The sequence below is a fragment of the Carcharodon carcharias genome, chromosome 8 (genome assembly GCF_017639515.1).
Source record: "Carcharodon carcharias isolate sCarCar2 chromosome 8, sCarCar2.pri, whole genome shotgun sequence".
NCBI lineage: Eukaryota > Metazoa > Chordata > Chondrichthyes > Lamniformes > Lamnidae > Carcharodon > Carcharodon carcharias.
Window position 1 is genome coordinate 35,095,570 of NC_054474.1, and position 20,553 is coordinate 35,116,122.

The 20,553-nt window shown below is 42.7% G+C and overlaps 1 protein-coding gene across 1 annotated transcript in view; it reads left to right on the forward strand.

The window, feature by feature from the left end:
• Window positions 1-6,623: 6,623 nt before the first annotated feature.
• LOC121280791 overlaps window positions 6,624-20,553 on the forward strand; it is a 137,432-nt gene continuing 123,502 nt past the window's right edge. Inside the window, exon 1 of the mRNA XM_041193003.1 lies at window positions 6,624-6,779. The gene's annotated coding sequence lies outside the window, so the exon portion shown is untranslated. The remainder of the gene's footprint in view (window positions 6,780-20,553) is intronic.

A 20,553-nucleotide genomic window follows, 5' to 3' on the forward strand; every position in this document is an offset into this window, starting at 1 on the left:
TGCTCAGTTGAAATTGTGGGCATCTCAGTTTCACTTCTCATCAATGTTGGCACGAAAGTATCTCTTTTGAGTGACAAACTCTATCATTGATATTTTACTCAATTCTCTCTCACACTTGTGACAGACACTCTTCAAGCTTGTAAAGACTCTATCATTCTGGTTTAGGGAACAATCACAGTTCCAGTCCACTACAAAAAGTCACCATGGACAGGTTCACTTTTTATGTAGTAAAGGCAGAAATCTAATGGGGGGTAAACCTTTTTGATAGGCTTGGATTCAAGCTTGACTCACCACCAGAACAAACATTAATGTGACTGATGACGCAGACTATACATGCCATTATATTTCCTTATTTACTGGCTTTGGGGCAGTCAAGGTGTACTGTCATACACCTCACACTTTTAAAAAATTCATTCGCGGGATGTGGACTTTGCTGGCTGGGCCAGCATTTATTGCCCATCCCTAGTTGCCCTTGAGAAGGTGGTGGTGAGCTGCCGTCTTGAACCTCTGGAGTCCATGTGGTGTAGGTACACCCACAATGCTGTTAGGAAGCAAGTTCCAGGATTTTGATCCTGCGACAGTGAAGGAACAGCGATATATTTTCAAGTCAGGATGATGAGTGATTTGGGGGGGAACATCCAGGTGGTGGTGTTCCCATCTATCTGCTGCCCTTGTCCCTCTAGGTGGTAGTAGTCATGGGTTTGGAACGAGCCTTGGTGAATTCCTACAGTGCATCTTGTTGATGGTACTCACTGCTGCTACTTTGGTGGTGGAGGGAATGAATGTTTGTAGATGTGGTGTCAATCGAGCAGACTGCTTTGTCCTGAATGGTGTCCAGCTTCTGCAGTGTTGTAGGAGCTGTACTTATCCTTGCAAGTGAGGAGTATTCCACCACAATCCTGACTTGTGCCTTGTAGATGGTGGACAGGCTTTGGGGAGTCAGGAGGTGAATTACTCGTCGCACGACTCCTAGCCTCTAACCTGCTCTTGTAGCCACAGTATTTATATAGTTAGTCCGTATGGAGCTGAGGTGACTGACCTTCAACAACTGCAACCTTCTTCCTTTGTGCTAGGTATGACTCCAACCAGTGGAGAGTTTTCCCTTGATTCCCATTGACTCCAGTTTTGCTAGGGCTCCTTGATGCAGCACTCAGTCAAATGCTACCTTGATGTCAAGGGCAGTTGATACATCAATTCTACCAATTTCACAAAATTTGAGACTGTTGTCATTTTCAATCCGTACCAAAGTGTCACAGGAGCTCAAATAACTAGAAGAGCATCATTAAGCGAATCAAGTCATTGCTGTGGATGTCAAATCTAGTCATTGCATGATGAGAAAATGGAGAACTTAGATTACACGTTGACTTTAAGACAGTTGACAAAGCAATTATTCCACACTTTCCTACAATCGAAGAACTGTCAGCATAATTTCATGATTCCACAGTCTTCATAAAGCTCAATATGCAATGGAGCTATCTTCTGATACCTCAATAAGTGCAAAGTCCCTATAGAGCTATAGAAAAGTTATGGCACAGAAAGAGGCCATTTAGCCCATTGTGCCTGCACTCCATATCTTACAGCTTTTGTTACTCATGAAGGTGTGTTTCAGTATAGAATGCCCTATGGACTAAGTTCACACCTGGCTCACTCCAGAAGATTGTTCCTTCAGTCTTGTCAAATATTGAGAGGATGCTCAACCTACTTGATAATGCTGTTGTCCATATAAGGGACAAAGCAGAACATGATCGATCAGTGATTGTCAGCAGTACTCGCTCATCTTGCATAACATAATGTGACGCTCAACAAGGACAGGTGCACATTTGTGACACCAAGATTGACTTTCTAGGGTACAGAGTGACAGCTGGAGTAAAGCCTACATACAACAATGTTGCAGCCATTCATGCACTTCCAACAGCATCTAATGTGAAACAGTTGGCATCGTTCCTTGGTACTACCAACCTTTTATCACAAATTAGTTCCTAAGGATGCAGAGATTATGGAGCTCCTTCAGAAGCTACTGTGCAAAGATGCACAATGGGAATGGACAATGGTGTAGCAAATAGCGTTCGAAATGTTAAAGGTGAAGATAGCACCTCTGCCAGTCCTCACACATTTCAATCAAGATGTATAAACGTATGTCACAACAGATGCATTGGGAACTGGTGCAATTGGAGTTGTATGCTCACATTACATTGAAAGAAGTGAGTGACTAATCATTTACACGTCACACCTGTTATCACAAACTGAATACAAATTCTGTACTGGAGAGCAAGAAGCACTAGCCTGTATCTACACATGTGAACAATGGTACATGTACATCTATGGGAGGAAGTTCACTCTCTGCACTGATCACCCAGTGCTACATTGTTAGCTACCTCAGGATCAGGTCATTGACCTCTATGCATCTACAGATGCTCAGATCATCTTCATCAATACAACTTTGAGTTAGAGTATTTCGCAGGGTCATGCAAACTGACATGCTTAGTGGTGCTACTATCATATAACCTCAAAATTGTAGATCTAATTGCAGACCTAAGACTTTGTATCTCAAAGACTATTTATGTACTTAGAAATTACAGACAAGTTGAATGCTAAGAAATTACTTTGTCTATATATGTTTAGGATGATTTAATTTAAAATAATGTCTTTAAGTAAAAGAGGGAAAAGATGTGGTGTTCAATAGTTTAATTGATCTGTGTTTGATTGTGTTAGTTTATTCATCAATCAATGTTCACTTTGCTTGATTGCTTAAGCCTGTGGATGGAGCTAGAGAGTTAAGTAACTGACTCCATACAGAAGGTTCTCGAAACAGACCTGGATCTGGGCTGAGAGCATGTGTGTAGAAATCCTGTAAGTGCAGATATTTTGAAGTACTATAAATAAACTTGTAAATTTAGAACTGGTGTCATCTCTGCATTGCTCTAAGATAACTATGCTACACAAGATATTATGCACACTAGCAAATACATAATAGGGTGTATTTACACTGCATGGACTCCAGCAGCTCAAGAAGGTGGCTCACCACTACCTTCTCAAGGGCATTTAGGGATGGGCAACAAAGTCAGTGATGCCCACATCCTGTGAAAGAATTTTAAAAAGTCCCATTGAAACCTATTGGGGGAGAAATTAGTTTGCATAAAACTGCTTGTAGCGGCACGGCACAGCACAGATTGATGCCAATTCCCAGGGTTAGGCAACACCGCAAACTGCTATCTGGGTGACCCACACAGTGTTCTTAATTTATATAATTAATTTCCCCATCATAAAATCCCTAAGGGGCTTAATAGAGTTGATCTCAGAGGATGTTTCTCTTGGCTGGAGAGTCTAGAACATGGGCTCACTGTCTCAGGCTATCAATGAAATGAGAAATTTCTTCACTAAAAAGATTGCTATTCTTTGAAATTCTGTAGACAAGACAGCTGTGAATGCTCAGTCACTGAATATATTCAAGGCAGTGTTTGATGGGTTTTTGAATATTAAGAAAATTAAGGGAAATGGGGAGGTACAGTTGAAGTAGAAGATAAGCTGTGACCTTATTAAATGGCCACATGATATATTCCAGATCCTATTTTTAATATCCATGATCCCTTGAAATAATGTTGGTGTAGGTTGCTTCATTCCGTTCAAGGTCAATTTCAGCTTTGTGAGATTAAGACTGGAATGAGGGAATTGGAAAATAGCAGTGATGTTTTCAAATCAAGATTCCACACTCATTCATGTCATCAACTTGCTGTTCTACATGCTGCTGCCAGCCATTAGGGGGCGCTCAAACTCCTTTACCAAGATAGAGTTCTGTGTGCTTCCCATCAGAAATGGGCATTCATATCTCAGGCTCTTTGGCTCTTATTTGGATGCATAATGCCTGAAAAACTGGCATAATTTAGCAATATTCACCTACTTATAACTACACCCCCACATCCTGTACAAACTTATATTGCAATATTTCATTAAAGGGAAGCTTGTGGAGAATAAACAAATCTCTATACAGCATAAACAATTCTGGTTAAATGGCAGACCACTTATTAGCCCTTTGAAACAACAAATGGCCTACTCTCCTAACTTACACCCATTTCATTTGTTATGGATGGGTGTATCAGCTATTTGCAGATTGTGACAGGCAAGCACTGAGGAAATAGTTTACTTGGTGAGTACTAATGTGAAGAAGGATCTACATTGGTAGAAAAACAAAAAATGTTGGAAATGCTGTCAGACCTGCTGCGTTTTCCCTGCATTTTTTGTTGTTGTTTTTGTTTCAGATTTCCAGCAACCGCAGTATTTTGCTTTTATCTACATTGGTAGAGTTCCTCAGAGCATATAACTGTAAATGAAGACACGTCCACTGATGTTTTTGTTTCTAATTGGATTAGAGACACGTAATCCAAATTGTCCAACTTCAAGTTCTTTTGATTAGATCTAAATGCCCCACTTCAGACCATTTGTGCTCTGAAACTTTGTTTTTTCCTTGACACCGACTAATGGTATTTGTTGATCTAATTTTTTCAATCTAAAGGTTCCAGCTAAATAAGCCTAGTATAAAAGAGTAGATTTCAACCATTGTGTAAAGACATTTCACACATTTTTGTAGTTGAGAATTGAAGTTGGGATGAAATGGGGAACAAAATTAGGCTCAAAAAGCACCTGTTGTTTGGTTGCTCCAAGGCCTCTTAAGGCACCAAAATGGTGTCTGTATGTTGATGCAAACTTACTGGGGTGCCATATTGATAAACCAAACCTGTGCAGAGCAGACAGATCAGGACATAAATCAGCGAGCAGCACTAATTGGACACCAGTGCTGCCATTCTGGAGCTCTGCACTCCAGCTAATGCCCATTCTTAACCTTGTAAAACTGGATAAGATGTTAAGCAACATGAAGCAGCCTCCCTCCCATGCTATTTAAAGGGATCATCAATTGCTTACAGATTAGTTGCTGGTTTACTTTTGGCTATTGCAATTTTACATGTTTTGGGTGATTTCTATAATTGTTTCAAGTTTCTAAAGTCTACTGGAAATGGTGTGGCAGGAGCGGAAATACTTTTTGCTGACTTCAAGGTTTCTAAACAAACCAGTTGCTTCCAGTCATGGGTATACTAACAGCCCTTACTCTTGGAATTGAGCATGAGTGGGAGAATGAGCAGAGACTGCACAGAGCAAGACAAGATGTTGGTGGAGGGAGGAGGAGGAGGGGAAGAAAAGTTTTCAGCATGAAGCCATATATGACCAGGGTGTTCAAACAGCAGTTCTACATGAGCCTTAACAGCAACCAATGTTTGAGTTGTCTGTCTATCACTAAAGACAGTGTCATTGAAATCTGGCACCTATTGCAGCTATAATCCCACAGGGATTGCATTCCCAGCTGCTGTGAAGATGACTGTGGTGATTAACTTTTATACATCTGACCCCTTCCAGGTTGGTGCTGGAAAGATTGCAATATCTTGTAGTTTGTCATGCGCTGCTCCAAACAAGAGGTGACTTGCTCTTTATTCAAGAAGAGACAACTTCATATCATTCCCTCTTGTCAGAGAGAAGCAGGTGGAGTGAACACAAGGATTTGCAAGGATTACAGTCTTTTCCACAGTGCCGGGTGCCATTAACCATGCACAATGCTTTGTGGAGCATCAGGTCAATTCTGCTATGCATCTGAATCAAAAGGGACTCCAAATCCTTCAAAGTGCAGCTGGTATGTTGCCATAGAGAAACATCATTCCCAGTATCCTGGCTGCAGTCATGACGTCTTTTTTCCTGTTGTACCAACTGTATTTCAGCCACCATGGCACATCAAAGACTGACGACTGAGTAACAAGAGAAATCCTCGGACAAACATTATTGCACACGTGCACAGCATGCATACAATGAGAGTCATGCTACCTCAAGAAATTTGATAGAACAGACCATTTGCATGTCTAGGCTGCTCTGAAGGAGCTCTGCAGCACTTGTCTGCATGGGTCTTTGGATACGTGCTTGTATGCTGCATGCTGCACAAACTTGCCATCATGAAGGGACCGCTCTTGCCACCACTTATCAGGCGAGAAGCTAAGGAGCAGAAGCTGGAGGAAGAGGAGAAGGGGCATAAAGGAGAGAAGCTCAAGAATTATCCATCACGATTGATCTGCTACTCTTGCCTGTTTTTTTCATTTCCCTTTGAGAAAAGCTCAATCCCTACTAACTGCCTTACTGACCCAACAGCACAGACAAAATCAGGAACTTACTAGAATAAATCTACAATTTGTCACTGGCTCAGCGCAACATATTCCTCTAATCCTATATTGTAATATTCCATGTTGCAAACTCTACTTTGACAAATATAATGGCAAAGAGTGAGTAGACATTTTGAAAAACTATGAAGGCCAGTCAGTGCTAAAATGTTCAGTAAGTTCTTAAACGGAAACTTAACTTTCCAGCAAGTTTCTACAATGTTTCACATCATCTATTGGCTGAAACTGGGAGATTTTCCACAAGTACATTGTTTCAGTGAGGAGATGGACCTTAATGTTTACTGATCACTTTAAAACAAAGTTGAACTTTGCACCTGGGCATTCCGGAAATACCAACCTGAAGTTCATAATCAAAGCAATTTAGATTATACGCAAGCACCCGGAAGAACCAAACACATGAATCCTTTTCTCCTTTCACAGAAACACCTACATACTTAAACTTAGGGAGAAAAAATGAGGTGTCATACAGGATCCTAGATTTGTGGAATAGTCACCTGACATTCCACTTTCTTTTATCTGTCATACTGAAATTCTTCACTCGTTTGGAAACATGCTTAGCACTGTACGGTAAGTGATCATTACTTCTTACTTGACATGGTGCCTCTGGCTGCACTCCATCATTTGTTATCAGTAATATTTTAACAATTCATAACATTAGATTTATTCTGATACTCTTACCCAGGTCAAATGATTTACAAAGAAACTAATTTTGCCAAAGGCATTGTAAATGTTCAGACCTAATAGTAGTGAACTCATGGAACTTATCACTTTGTTCTCATCAGTGATCAATGTAACGGGCTTAATTTTAAGGAACTTTGTGCTCTATTATTGATTATTGTGGGAATTTAGTGAGAATATGGGGGAGATTTATGATGGGGATCAAAACATTGATATTTGTGTTTCCGCATAGAGTTTTGCATGCCTGGAGTATATATCTAAAATTTGCATTCATGTACCCCATAATCTTTCAGTCATTAAAATTAATAAAGATGAACTCGTTTTCAAGCAAGAAAAGCCATTAAAATATAATACATGCATTCCAACTAAGTAAAACCAAGATTTCCCAAACACTATGTTCAGAATGAGTCTAAGGTTTTATAAGAATATAATTATGCTAAATAGTATTAAATAGTCATTTGCTAGTACAGAACTTGAGAAAAAAAGAGAAAAAAGAGACATGTTGAAGCTTTTCGTCTTACACTCATCACGAGGAAACCAAATGTAAACAAAATAACAGTTTATACTTCATGAGAAGAGTGTGCTGATTGGTTGGCAAGTGAATTCTGATTGCTAGAGGATTTACCATGGAGAATACACCAGGGGAGGCGATAGCATGGTGGTATTGTCGCTGGACTAGTAATCCAGAGACCCAGAGTGACACTCTGGGTCCAAACCCCGGGATTGAATCCCTCCACATTAGATGGTGGAATTTGAATTCAATAAAAATTTGGAATTAAAAGTCTAATGATGATCATGAAACCATTGTTGATTATTGTAAAAAACCTAATGCTCCCAACGGCAGGACAGACCCAGCAGAGGTGGTAGCACAGTGGTATACAGTGAGGAGGGATTGCCCTGGGAGTCCTCAACATTGACCCCGGACCCCATGAAGTTTCATGGCATCAGTCAAATATGGGCAAGGAAACCTCCTGCTGATTGCCACGTACTTCACTCCCTCAGCTGTTGAACCAGTGCTCCTCCAAGTTGAACATCACTTGGAGGAAGCACTGAGGGTGGCAAGGGTGCTGAATGTACTCTGGGTGGGCTAATTCAATATAGCACCACTACTGGCCGAATCCTAAAAGACTTGGCCTCAGCCATTGTAGAGACGAAGTCCCGCTTCACATTGAGGATACCTTCCATTATGTTGTGTGGGACTACCACTGTGTTAAGTGGGATAGATTTTGAGCAGATCTAGCAATTCAAAACTGGGCACCCATGAGGCACTCTGGGCCATCAGCAGCAGCAGAATTTTTCTTGAACACAATATGTAACCTCATGGCTCAGCATATCCCCCACTCTACCATTACCATCAAGCCAGGGGATCAACCTGGTTCAATAAGGAGTGCAGAAGGGCATGCCAGGAGCAGCACCAGGCATACCTAAAAATGAGGTGTCAACCTGGTGAAACTATAACACAGGACTATTTGCATGTAAAACAGCATAAGCAGCAAGTGATGGACAGAGCTAAGCGATCCCACAACCAACGGATCAGATCTAAGCTCTGCAGTCCTGCCACATTCAGTTGTGAATGGTAGTGGACAATTAAACAACTCACTGGAGGAGGAGGCTCCACAAATATCCCCATTGTTAATGATGGGGAAGCCCAAGACATCAATGTAAAAGATAAGCATTTGCTACAATCTTCAGCCAGAAATGCCGAGTGGATGATCCATCTCAGCCTCCTCCGGAGGTCCCCAGCATCACAGATGCCAATCTTCAGCCAATTCGTATCACTCCATGTGATATCAAGAAACAACTGAAGGCACTGGATACTGCAAAGGCTACGGGCCCTGACAATATTCCGGCAATACTACTGAAGACTTGTACTCCAAAACTTGCTGCGCCCCTAGCCAAGCTGCTCCAGTACAGCTACAAAACTGGCATCTACCTGGCTATGTGGAAAATTGTCCAGGTATGTCCTGTACACAAAAAGCAGGGCAAATCCAACCCGACCAATTACGCCCAATCAGTCTACTCTCAAACATCAGTAAAGTAATGGAAGGGGTTATCAACAGTGCTATCAAGCAGCACTTGCTTAGCAATAACCTGCTCACTGATGCTCAGTTTGGGTTTCACCAGGGCCACTCAGCTCCTGATCTCATTACAGCCTTAGTTCAAACGTGGACAAAATAGCTGAACTCCGGAGGTGAGGTGAGAGTGACTGTCAACAAGAGGGAATCTAACCATCTCCCCTTGATGTTATCATCACTGTATCCCCACTATCAACATCCTGGAGGTTACCATTAACCAGAAGCTGAACTGGACTAGCCAGATAAAAACTGTGACTACAAGAGCAGGTCAGCGGCTAGGAATCCTGCAAGGTGAGTAACTCACCTCCTGACTCCCCGCAGTCTGTCCACCACCTACAAGGCACAAGCCAGGAGTGAGATGGAATACTGCCCGCTTGCCTGGATGACTGCAGCTCCTACAACACTCAAGAAGCTTGACACAGTCTAGAACAAAGCAGCCTGCTTGATTGGTACCATATCCACAAACATTTACTCATTCCACCACCGATGCACCGTAGCAGCAGTATTTGCCATCTACAAGATGTACTGTAGAAATTCACCAAGGCTGCTTAGACAGAACCTCCCAAACCCATGACCATTACCATCCAGAAGGACAAGGGCAGAGGATGGATGGGAACCCCATCACTTGGAAGTTCCCCTCCAAGTCACTCAACATCCTGACTTGGAAATATATCGCCGTTGCTTCACTGTCACTGGGTCAAAGTCCTGGAACTCCCTTCCTGACAGCACTGTGGGTGTACCTACACTCACTGCAGCAGTTCAAGAAGGCAGCTCGCCACCTCCTTCTCAAGGGCAACTAGGGATCAGCAAAAAATGCTGGCTTCGCTGGCTGGGCCGTGAATGGAAAAGAGAAAGTTGACAGGCTTTGTTTAAATTCAAACCAGGCAGGTTGACTCTGATTGATCACAGCATTGCGCGGGGGAATGAAACAGAGCATGGCTGTCACTGATTTTGTTCAGTTGAAACAGGCACATTTTTTTTTTATTCATGGGATGTGTGCATCACTGGGGGTGAACTGCCTTCTTGAACTGCCACAGTTCATGTGGTGTATGTCCAATTTTCTGTAACAGCTTGATACAACTGAGTGGCTTGCTGGGCCATTTCAGAAAGCATATAAGGAGCAACCACATTGCTGTGGAGTCACCAGGTAGGTTTTTATGATAATCAGCAATGGTTTCATGGTCATCATTAGATTTCTAATTCCATATTTTTAACTAATATAATTTCCACCATCTGCTGTGGTGGAATTCGAACCCGGATAACAATATAAAGTACTGTAAATACTCAGCAGGTCATTAGCATCTCCAGAGAGAGAAACATAGTTAAACTTTCAAGTCAGTAGCCTTTCCTCAGAGCTGGAAAACATTAGAGATGTGATAGATTTTAAGCAAGTACAAATACAGGGAATGGGGGGGTGAGGGAAAGAAGAAAATGGCAAAACAGTTGAGATTGGAAGGCAAAAGGAGATGGTACTAGGACAGTTAACCAAAAGGTGGGCCTAGAGGAGGTGTGAACAGCAACAACCAGCTGCTGTCTGAAAAAGTGGAAGCAGCAGTTATGATCTGAAATTGTTGAACACATTGTTGAGTCCAGAAGGTTATAAAGTACAGTACCTAATCAGAAGATGACCGGCTGATCCTTGAGTTTCCATTGAGCTTCATTGCAATGCTATAGGAAACCAAGAACAGAGATGTCAGAATGAGAATGGAGTGGAGAATTAAAATGACAAGTGACAGAAAACACAGGATCATGCTTGCAAACTGAATGGAGGTGTTCTGCTTAGTGATCACCCAAGTTGCATTTGGGTTTCCCAATTGAAGATATTTGAAAGAAATAGAAGTGAAACACTATTCCATAACGGCAAAATACTGTGGACGCTGGAAATCTGAAATAACTCTCGAAAAACACAGCAGGTCTGGCAGCATCTGTGGCGAGAGAAACAGTTAATGTTTCAAGTCAAATATGAGTCATCTTCAGAACTGAAGGAAGGTAGAAATGTGATGGGATTTATGCTGTTGAAAGGGGGAATGTGTGAGGAAGAACAAAAGGGAAGGCCTGGGATAGGGAAGAGGGGGACAGAAATTAAATGACAAAAATGCTATGGAGCAAAAGGCAAAGGGAGTGGCAATACTTGTAGTGAAGAAACAAAGCATTTGTCCATAGTGAGTGTGAATGGCAGAATAATGAAAGGCTTTGTCCAAAAGCAAGAAGTGTGGAAAACAAGATTCGGACCAGCACATGGCAAAAAAAAAAATCAAAATTGGGAACAAAGCTCATGGTCTAAAATTCTTGAACTCATTGTTGAGCGTAGATCAAAAACAGAATTACCTGGAAAAACTCAGCAGGTCTGGCAGCATCGGCAGAACCTAGTTCTGTTGAAGGGTCATGAGGATTCGAAACATTAACTCTTTTCTTCTCCACCGATGCTGCCAGACCTGCTGAGTTTTTCCAGGTAATTCTATTTTTGTTTTGGATTTCCAGCATCCGCAGTTTATTTGTTTTTGTGTTGAGTGTAGATGCTGTGAACTGCCTCATTGGAAGATGAAGTGCTGTTCCTCAAGCTTGTGTTGAGCTTCACTGGAACACTGCAGCAGGCCAAGGACAGAAATGTGAGTGTTTGGTTCCTGGATGGTTGGAAGCAAGGAGGTAAAAGGGAGGTGATGCATTGTCCTGCGCTTGCATGAAAAAACATAATTTAAAGATTGATGTGACAATTGAGAGATTAAAAATATATACAGACTTTTGAGACAGAGGGCAGAGTTTTTCTTATGGAAGCGAGTAGCTTGAGTCGGGAAGTTTCCCAACTTGGCAGACCCACCTGGATTTTAATGACCTCATTGGGCCCAATTTTCACTCAAGGGAGGTGGGGTGGGATTAAGTCAGTCCTTCCAACCACGGAAGCAATTCATATGTTGGCCATGGGGGCAAGCGAATGACAAGGTGGGCTGTTTAGAAGTTCTGCTTCAGTTGTTTGGGGCTTGGTCTCAATTGTTTTAGAAGCCGTTAGGTGCTATAGCCTCATCCTCATACCCCCATGGCTCCTTCATGCCAAATCATGACCCCGCTCACCCCTTGCATTCTCAACCCCACCCTCCATCCCCCCACTAATGGCTCCTCATATTCCCATGCCACCTCCAAAGCAATTTATCCAGCATTCACCTCAGAAACCATGTGGAGATGAAAGTTCTAATAATCTAATACAGCTCTCACTCATATGCACTTGATAGCAAAAATACTCCCATTCATGAAACCTGTTCAAAGATTTTAAATCTCCTCAGGTGTTCAATCTGTTATAAAAGCAAACTTCAATTCAGTCCGCACATCAAAGATAGCTAATCCATTAATAGCCTCTTTAAACTGCCAATCAACTGTCAAGTCAGAATCTCCTACTGAGATAATTGTGGCTTTTAAAATTCAACCAAGCATTAATAATGACATAGTAATAACCCTTGGAAATGTTAACAAAGAACTCCATTGAAACTGTGGAACAGATTGTCATGTTTTTTTCTAACCTGCATCAGAGGGCCTGTCAATCTAAGCAGTCCAGCAGATCATGTTTTTTTTAACTCTAACTGACAGCTTAAGCTTGTTCTTATTTCAAATTTAGAGGACTGAGAATTTTTTTTTAAACTCCAGATCTTGACACTTAAACTTAGACCTTATCCACCCTTCAAGAACTGTTATGTCTATTCCATCAACTTGTGACTTCCACACTTCAGGTTAAGGCCCTGAAACAATGTTTTAAAATTGGGTCTGTTTATACTCAGCAGTAATTTCAATTGACCTGCTAAGTTTGGGTTTCCCGCCAGTGTGGTTCACACCCTGCCCCCTTCTACCTGCTGGCAAAAAAATGGGATCTATCGGAATTGGCAGCAGGCCTTCAGCATCTGGGTACTGCCCACTATTTTAAAGGCTTCTGACGTCAGTCCACCTCTGCAAAAATCTGGCCCAGCATGAGGTTTTGAAGTAAATAATTAAAAGACAAAAGACGCTTCAGTGGGTAAACTTAATAATGCTACTGTGGGATGCATGTAACATTTTATTAAACTAAGAATATCCATCCATTAGTTCTGTCTTTTGTACTTATCTTACTCTGTGTATTTCTGGATCTTGCAGTATGCCTCTTTTTGTGTTTATTACAGAACTTTTTTTTTATTCATCCATGGGATGTGGACAACACTGGCTAGGCCAGCATTTATTGCCCATCCCTAATTACCCTTTTCAGAGGCATTTAAGAGTCAACCACATTGCTGTGAGTCTGGAGTCACATGTAAGCCAGACCAGGTGAGGATGGCAGATTCCCTTCCCTGAAGGTCATTAATGAGCCAAATGACTTTTTACGACAATCGACAATGGTTTCCTGGTCATCATTAGACTTTCAATTCCAGATTTTTTATTGAATTCAAAGTTCACCATCTGCCATGGTGGGATTCGAACCCAGGTCCCCAGAACAATACCCTGGGTCTCTGGAAAATAAATCCAATGACAATACCATTCCCAACTCTCATTTTTTGTCCTTTTATACTCCTTATTCTGATCTTCTTGTTCTCCTTTAACATTCACTTTTCATTTCATTGTAGATCCATTTTTGCTAATTTATTATTTGAAGTTGCATACTTAATTTCCTAGGTATGATTCTGGGTCATGTAGTGGTGTTAAGAGTCAGTATATACTGGCAGAGTAGAGAAGCTGAGTGTGTTCGGATTGATTGCTCATGATTATGTAATCACTTTGATTTGCATTGGAGAGGACAGTAACATTGAAGAGAATCTATAATCTATAATGTAATCTTATAGGCACACAGATATAAAAACTTTAATCATATAGATAGATAGTAGTAGATCTCCTGTGACAGTTCTCATAAGTTGTAGTAAATCTGGAGGGCAGTTACTGATCCATAGTTTACCTGGTCAAATCAACTCAACTTTTCTTGGCACAGTTTGCACCCTGTAAGGATGAGGTAGAAGATACACATGTTAGAAGATGCTTATTAAGTTTCAGTTCTTTTGTTTGAACAAAAATAGCAATGTAGTAATTCATTGATGCAAGGGTCAAGCAAACAAAAAAAGTTAGTGGACTCTATACCTTGGTCAATAATAAGATAATGATCATTGTAATTCCTTTGCATAATTCTCCAAGCTGATCTTTACAGATGGACCATGACAGAAAATAGAGGTGGTGATGTTAACCCTACCTGCCTGCTGTATTTCAGATGGACAGGCAGTTTAAAATTGGCAGCATTCCCATGGTCTTCTCTTTTCACTTCCCCTTCTCAGCAAGTGGTAAGGACACCCGCCTGAAGCTGATGGGGTCCTTGCTTATAAATTCATATAGGAGTCCAATTATATAATCAGACTCCAAATGCAATTTTAACTGGTGGCCTGAACTGGAATGTCATTGTGTCTGTCCTGGTAGATGAGTATAGCCGGAAGAGGAGCCAGGTCCAACAAAGGTTTGTGAAAGTAAGGTATTTTGCTTCTTTTTTTTACTTTCCTTATGTGCCCAAGAGCAGCAGGAGTATTTAGGCCTCCCCTGACTCCCAGGTTTCCCCACCTTACCCATTCAGGAAAGCGAGACATTGCCAAAATCTCCTCCCTGCAACTTACCTGAGTGCCAATGATCATTCCTTTGATCCTGGCAAATGGCATCTTGCCATCTGAAATTCTGCTGCCACTGGCTGGCCAGCAATCACTTTCTACCCAGGTAGCTGACCAGAGATGGAGAGGTGTCCTAGCAGTTAAAATTGTTCAGGATCTAGCTGCTGAACACCTGCGGCCACAGATTTCCCAACATATTGGATGAAAGATGTTTATCAATTGCCGAGATGGACTAACAAATGTTTTATCATTAACAATCTTTGGAGAATAAAAAAGATTAAAACTTATCTCTCCATTTTCATGTGTAACTTTTTTTTTAATCAGTGTGAATTCACTTTGCTTGAAAGCAGAACCCTGAAATGCAATGCTTTTTTACTCCGCCAATCCTTTCTGAGGGAAAAATAATCAAATGTCAGCCAACATGACAGCCTCTGAAATAACTTGCATACATGAAAATTGCACCAATGATATTCCCTCTGTGACAAGTTAAATATTTGAGGTTACTTTTTAGTACAACATCCAATAGTTGACCAGTTCCTTATTTAAATATATTTTCTCATTGGAAAGCTTTCAAGATTTCAGTTCACGACAAGCTATGTTTTTAACCTCCAGTTTACAGGGCCCTGCAGAAGTGTAACCCATGCTATTTGAGAAGCCACTGTTTGACTCCTTGTATCAACTTGCTCTTTTATAGTTTATGACATCATCTGAACCATCTAATGTATTACAGTGTGACAAAGATTGCAGATAATGTGATCTCCATTATACAGTGGATCTTTTAGCATGTTTGGCGATGAAGTAAAGGGATTCAGGTCTCTGAATTGTACACAATGAAATCTTGTATTTTAAGCTTCTAAAGATGTCCAATTCCATCAGATAATATAGCAAATGCTTTTAGTTTGTTGGCAATAGAGAACCATGCAATCATGAGCCCAATACAAGCTCATATGATATGAGTTTTGATCTGTTTAAGCTTATCCTTACTGTGGGTTTTTAATCGTTAATACCGTCAATTAAAATATTAAATTGTAACAGTGTGAAGAAACTAATATTCTGATTTAGAAAGCTTCACAATAGCATTGGACGGATTGGAATTTGTCTTTTGACCTCTGCTCCAAATTTGAACCCAGCCACCTCATTACTTCCTGCTGACCACAGGTCAAAATCAATGCGAAGAAATTTAAATACTTGTTTTGGGAGATTGTTGTAGATATTGTGACTCAGGAAAAGGTGTGTCATTGATTAGGTAACTCGGGCACATTCCTGTGATAAAAATGAACACTACTAGCCGTGAGGTAAACAAAGGTGTGGATAGTAAAACCAGTTATTATAATACAGGATTCTATAGATATTAAGGGTGGAACAGCAAGGGCAATTGTTGGTTTCTTGTTACACTAAAGAATTTTTACTAGAATGTTTAAAGGAGGTTTGAAGGAAGTTCCTGATAAAGCAAAAAGCTGCCAATGCTATATGACAATTTCGACTAAATTTGATATTTTTCAGCGGTTGTTGTATTGAACAAGGGATGAGGATGTTAACACAGGGAATTAAAGACATTTCCTCTACAGGCATATAATGTCACCACTGAGCAGTCCTAATTAAGCATATCGCAGCTTAGATATGCTGAATGTACTTTGGCCCATAATTTGCCTTCATATCAAACCTTAGAAGTGTATTCTGGAATTTTCCACAGCAGCTATGCATTTCACCCCTAAATAAAATTTCAAACGTGTTGATTGTGGGCTGGTTTATTCAGTGCTATAGGATTCTTTATGTCTATCTAAAAGAACAGACAGGGCCTCAGCTTAATTTCTTCCAAAAGTCAGCACCTCTGACAGTGTAGCATTCCCTCGGTACAATGCTGGATCGTCAGCCTAGATTTTGAGCTGGAGACGAACTCACATTTTTCTAATTCATACGCAAGAGTGCTACCAACAGATTCACATGTGACAACAAAAATTCCCGGGGAACCCACTTTTAGGGTGCCCCATTTCATCCTCATGCCACTGCAGGAACTCAACCATGATGATGGCCTGAAGGTCTGCGCGCATCTCCATTCTGCTTGGCCAGGGTCTCCATGGCACTCTCCACGTCACTCTGTTGAAGGCATCCAACAGCTCTAAATGATGTTCCCCCGCCTTCTGCTGACTCTCCATGATGAATTGGAAGGCCGAAACCAGAGGCTGGCCATCTGACTCAGACCTCACAGATGCTTCTTCCCCAGCAGTCCTCTGAGTGTCGGGGAGCCTGGCAAGATCTGCCTCCTCCTGCTGTGGACTCGTGTCCGTGTAGTGACCACCAGATTGTGAACCCGAGCCTGCTCAAGATCTAGACCCCACTGAGGTGTGTGTCTCTACACTGGTGGAGGGTATGGGTAAGCGATGTGACTGGTCTTCCAGGCTGCTTATTTCCAGCTCTTCAGTGGAGGAGGTGTCCTCTTGGCTGGAGGTGAGGACTTGAATGGAGCTGAGGGACTGACTGGCTGAGGGTGTCGATCACTTGGCAGAGCTCCCTGTGAACCAAAGTAGAGATAATTAATAGCGGGCAGCAGGGTCAAAAGCAGGAGAGAGAGCACTGACTGTTGCATTGAGAGATGGATAATGTGGTGCAGGGTCCTCATGTAGGTGTTTGCTGCTGACCTCACCATCGCCGCAGACACAGTCCATGTCCACACCAGTCAGTGCAATGGCACGCTCCTCAAAGTGAGTGAGGTGCTTAATGTGGGCCACTCCACCCCTGGTCCTTGCTCTCCCTGCCGATATGAGCTAGCTTCTCCTGCATGAAAACAGATGGAGAGAGTGTGAGCAGGACGCATTGCTCTGCATGGAATGTTTGTGTGGTGAGTGGAGATATGGACAGGATGAGGACATGAGCTCCAGAGGATATGAGGCTGTCGGAGATGTGAGGATTTATGTGAGAGTTATTGGTGTTGTCCCTTGAGATGTGAGATCCCTGTGCATGTGTGATGGGTTTGTGAGTGTGTGAGTTGAGACTGATGAGAATAGTGACTTACCCTGGCAGAGTGGATGAGACCAATCATCCTCTTTGTACACTGGGTGAATCCTCTTTTGCAGGGTGTTGGTGCTGATCACCTCTGCCATTGTCTCCTGTGCTAGATTGGTGACCTTGCTTGCTGGCCTTTGCCCTGACTGGGGTAGAAGTCATCGCGCTGGGCCTCCACTGTGCCTGGTAGATGCTTGAGGGAGGTATCACTAAATCTGCGGCAGCACATTTCCCCCCTTTAGCAGCCATCAGTTCACAGGAGCTTCCAACCCCTTGAAAAGTACTAACACTTTGCAAGGGCAGCCTTTAAATATGGCATCTGGTTTACTGAAGGACTGAGGTGACAGCGGGATGGGCAAATGATTGGACGCCCTGCCAGCCACCTGGCGTGTGTCCCGGGAATGCATGATTAGTGAGATGGGATTGGGACGATACGGTGCGAAAAGCTGCCATTTTGGCCAGCTGCTGAAACATCTTTTCTCCCGCCTGCAGCTGTGCTTATTGCGAATCTGGGATGGTTCCACCCAGAGTCATATTAGAATCAAAACTCTGTTTCTGTCACCATAGATGCTGCCACACTGAATGAATATTTTCAGCACTTCCCATTTTTAAATCTTTAAATTGTCTGTGTTTGTAACAAGTAAGTTTAAAAAATCTTTAAGCCCAGGAATTTTCCGATGGTGGGGTTTCCTGGCCTGCAACACAGGGAGCCGATGGAGAATGCATCACCTCCAATACTGGCTACCCTGTAGACATTAGGAGAGTTAATTGGCTGGAGATGGGACTTGCGGCCCTCACTCACAGAGCTGCTGCTGCAGTAACCCCAGAACGGGGACTACAAGCAGTCTCCAGAGTCTAAGCCTGGGAGTCCAGGGCCAGGTAAGTGTGGGGGCCTCAGGGCAGAGATGGGAGGTGAGGCCCAGGGGTTTTGGCATGGGGTGTGCGGGGCTGTTGGTAGAGAGGCCAGGGCTGAGGGAGCACTTGTGAGGGGCAGATCTTAGTGGGAGGTTGGGGGGGTGGTGGGAGTTGGCTCCTGATGTTGCAAGGAGGCCATGGATGGAGGTGCTACTCCCCCCCGCCCCCAACTCAAGCCATGTTAAGGGTCACTTTTCAGGTTTCCTCGCTGCCCCAGAACTCCTCCTGCTGGCCTGAAAATTGAGATTGGGCAGGAAACTGCCCTTAAGTGGTCATTAATTGAACACTAAGGGCCTAGCAAGGGCAGGCTAGCTTATGTCCTTGTCCATCCTACTGTAAATATACAGGGGGCAACATTTTCTTCCCGTCCGGGAGGGGGGTGGGGGGCACGGTGTGGGAGTGGGTGCGGGTGGGCAGGTTCCCGATCAGCACCCCCAACTGGGGCATGCCACCATTTTACCTGGGCGGGCCAGTTAAGGCCCACCCAGTGTGACGTCCGCCAGGGAGCGCTATGCGCTCCCTGTGCAGGCAGGGAGGGGATTCCCTGAGCCGGGCTCCTGGCCTGCTCACCAACCTTAAAGTTGGACGGGTGGGTCCACTGATTGATTCAATTACTTTATTAATGGCCTTAAGTGGCTGTTGACAGGTCGGCGGGTGCGCAACCGACTTGGCTCCGTGCCCGCCGACCTGAAAATGTAAATGGCGCGGGTTGACGTTGGGACGCCCGCCCGATGTCACCCTGCATCGTTTTACGCGTCGGTGAGCGGACCCCGCCCCCTGCTCGCCGGCCGGAAGGTGCAGCCCAGAGAGTTTGGGTGAGTGGAGAGGCCGGTGAGAAGGCCATTTGAGAAATTTTACACCCCAATCCCTGCCTGCAAACCCGCCGGCGGGGAAATGTAAAGTTGTGCTCTATGTTTTGATGAAAGGTTAATATAATGGGAGTGATTACAAGTATCGTGGATAAAATGGAATTTTAAAAATATTAAATGAGATTACTGCCGTGCACTTGAACTATATAATATTGTTTATTAAAAAGAAAACATTTTCAGGAGTGCTTTGGATGCTGAAAAGGAGTTTCAATATGGATAAATGTGAGGTCATCCAATTTGTGATTTAAAAGGATAGAACTGGTACTTTTCAAATGGTGAAAAACTAGAAACAGTCAAAGTCCAAAGAGACATGGGCATCCTGGTACATAGATCATTAGTATATCATGAACACGTTTGGAAAACAATCAATAATAGTGTTGGGCTGGCCTTTATATCTACAGGATTAGCACACAAGGAGATAAAAGTCATGCTTCAGCCATAATAAGCTGTCCTGGGCACCACACCTCAGGAAGGATATTGACCTAGGAGGGAATGCAGTGTAGGCTTGCTAGAATGATTCCTGAGCTAAGCTTTGAGGGGAGATTAAATTTTCAAGATACTAAGGGGAATGGATGTGGTAGATCGGAAGGATCTATTTCCGCTAGGTGTGGATTCTAGGTCGAGGACTGGAGGCATAGTCAAAAAATTAGCACCAGATCTTTCAGTAATGAAATTAGGCAGCTTTTCTTCATGCAAAGCTTGGGAGTAATTTGAAACTTTCTACTGCAAATGGTAATTGGTGTGAAATCAATTTTTAATATTGTTACGATCCCCATGGAGACCGATAACTTAAAAAAAAGAAATTTGAACTTCCAATTGATAACTGAAAGAATGACACAACAAGATTTCATGTTTCAATACTTTTACTGTAACAAACGGAATGTAAGTCCTACTGTCTAAACATTCTTTTTGGTAGGCAACTTATACAGCCTAGGACCTTGCAACTCCAGAATTGTCCTTCACGGTGAGAGTTTTCTTGGCAATTCTCTCTCTAGCACAAGCTAGCCAAATATTCCAACCTCGTTTTAATTCCTCACATATTTTAATCCTTTTTAATCCAAGTCTTTTTAATCCAAGCATGTGCTCCTACTCATATTCCTGCATAGTGAACCACAGAGACTTTCGGCTCACAGTTGCTTTCTCTCCAACATCCTGACAGACTGTGTCTGAGAGCTTTAGGGGTATTTAGAAACCCTTCCCCTCT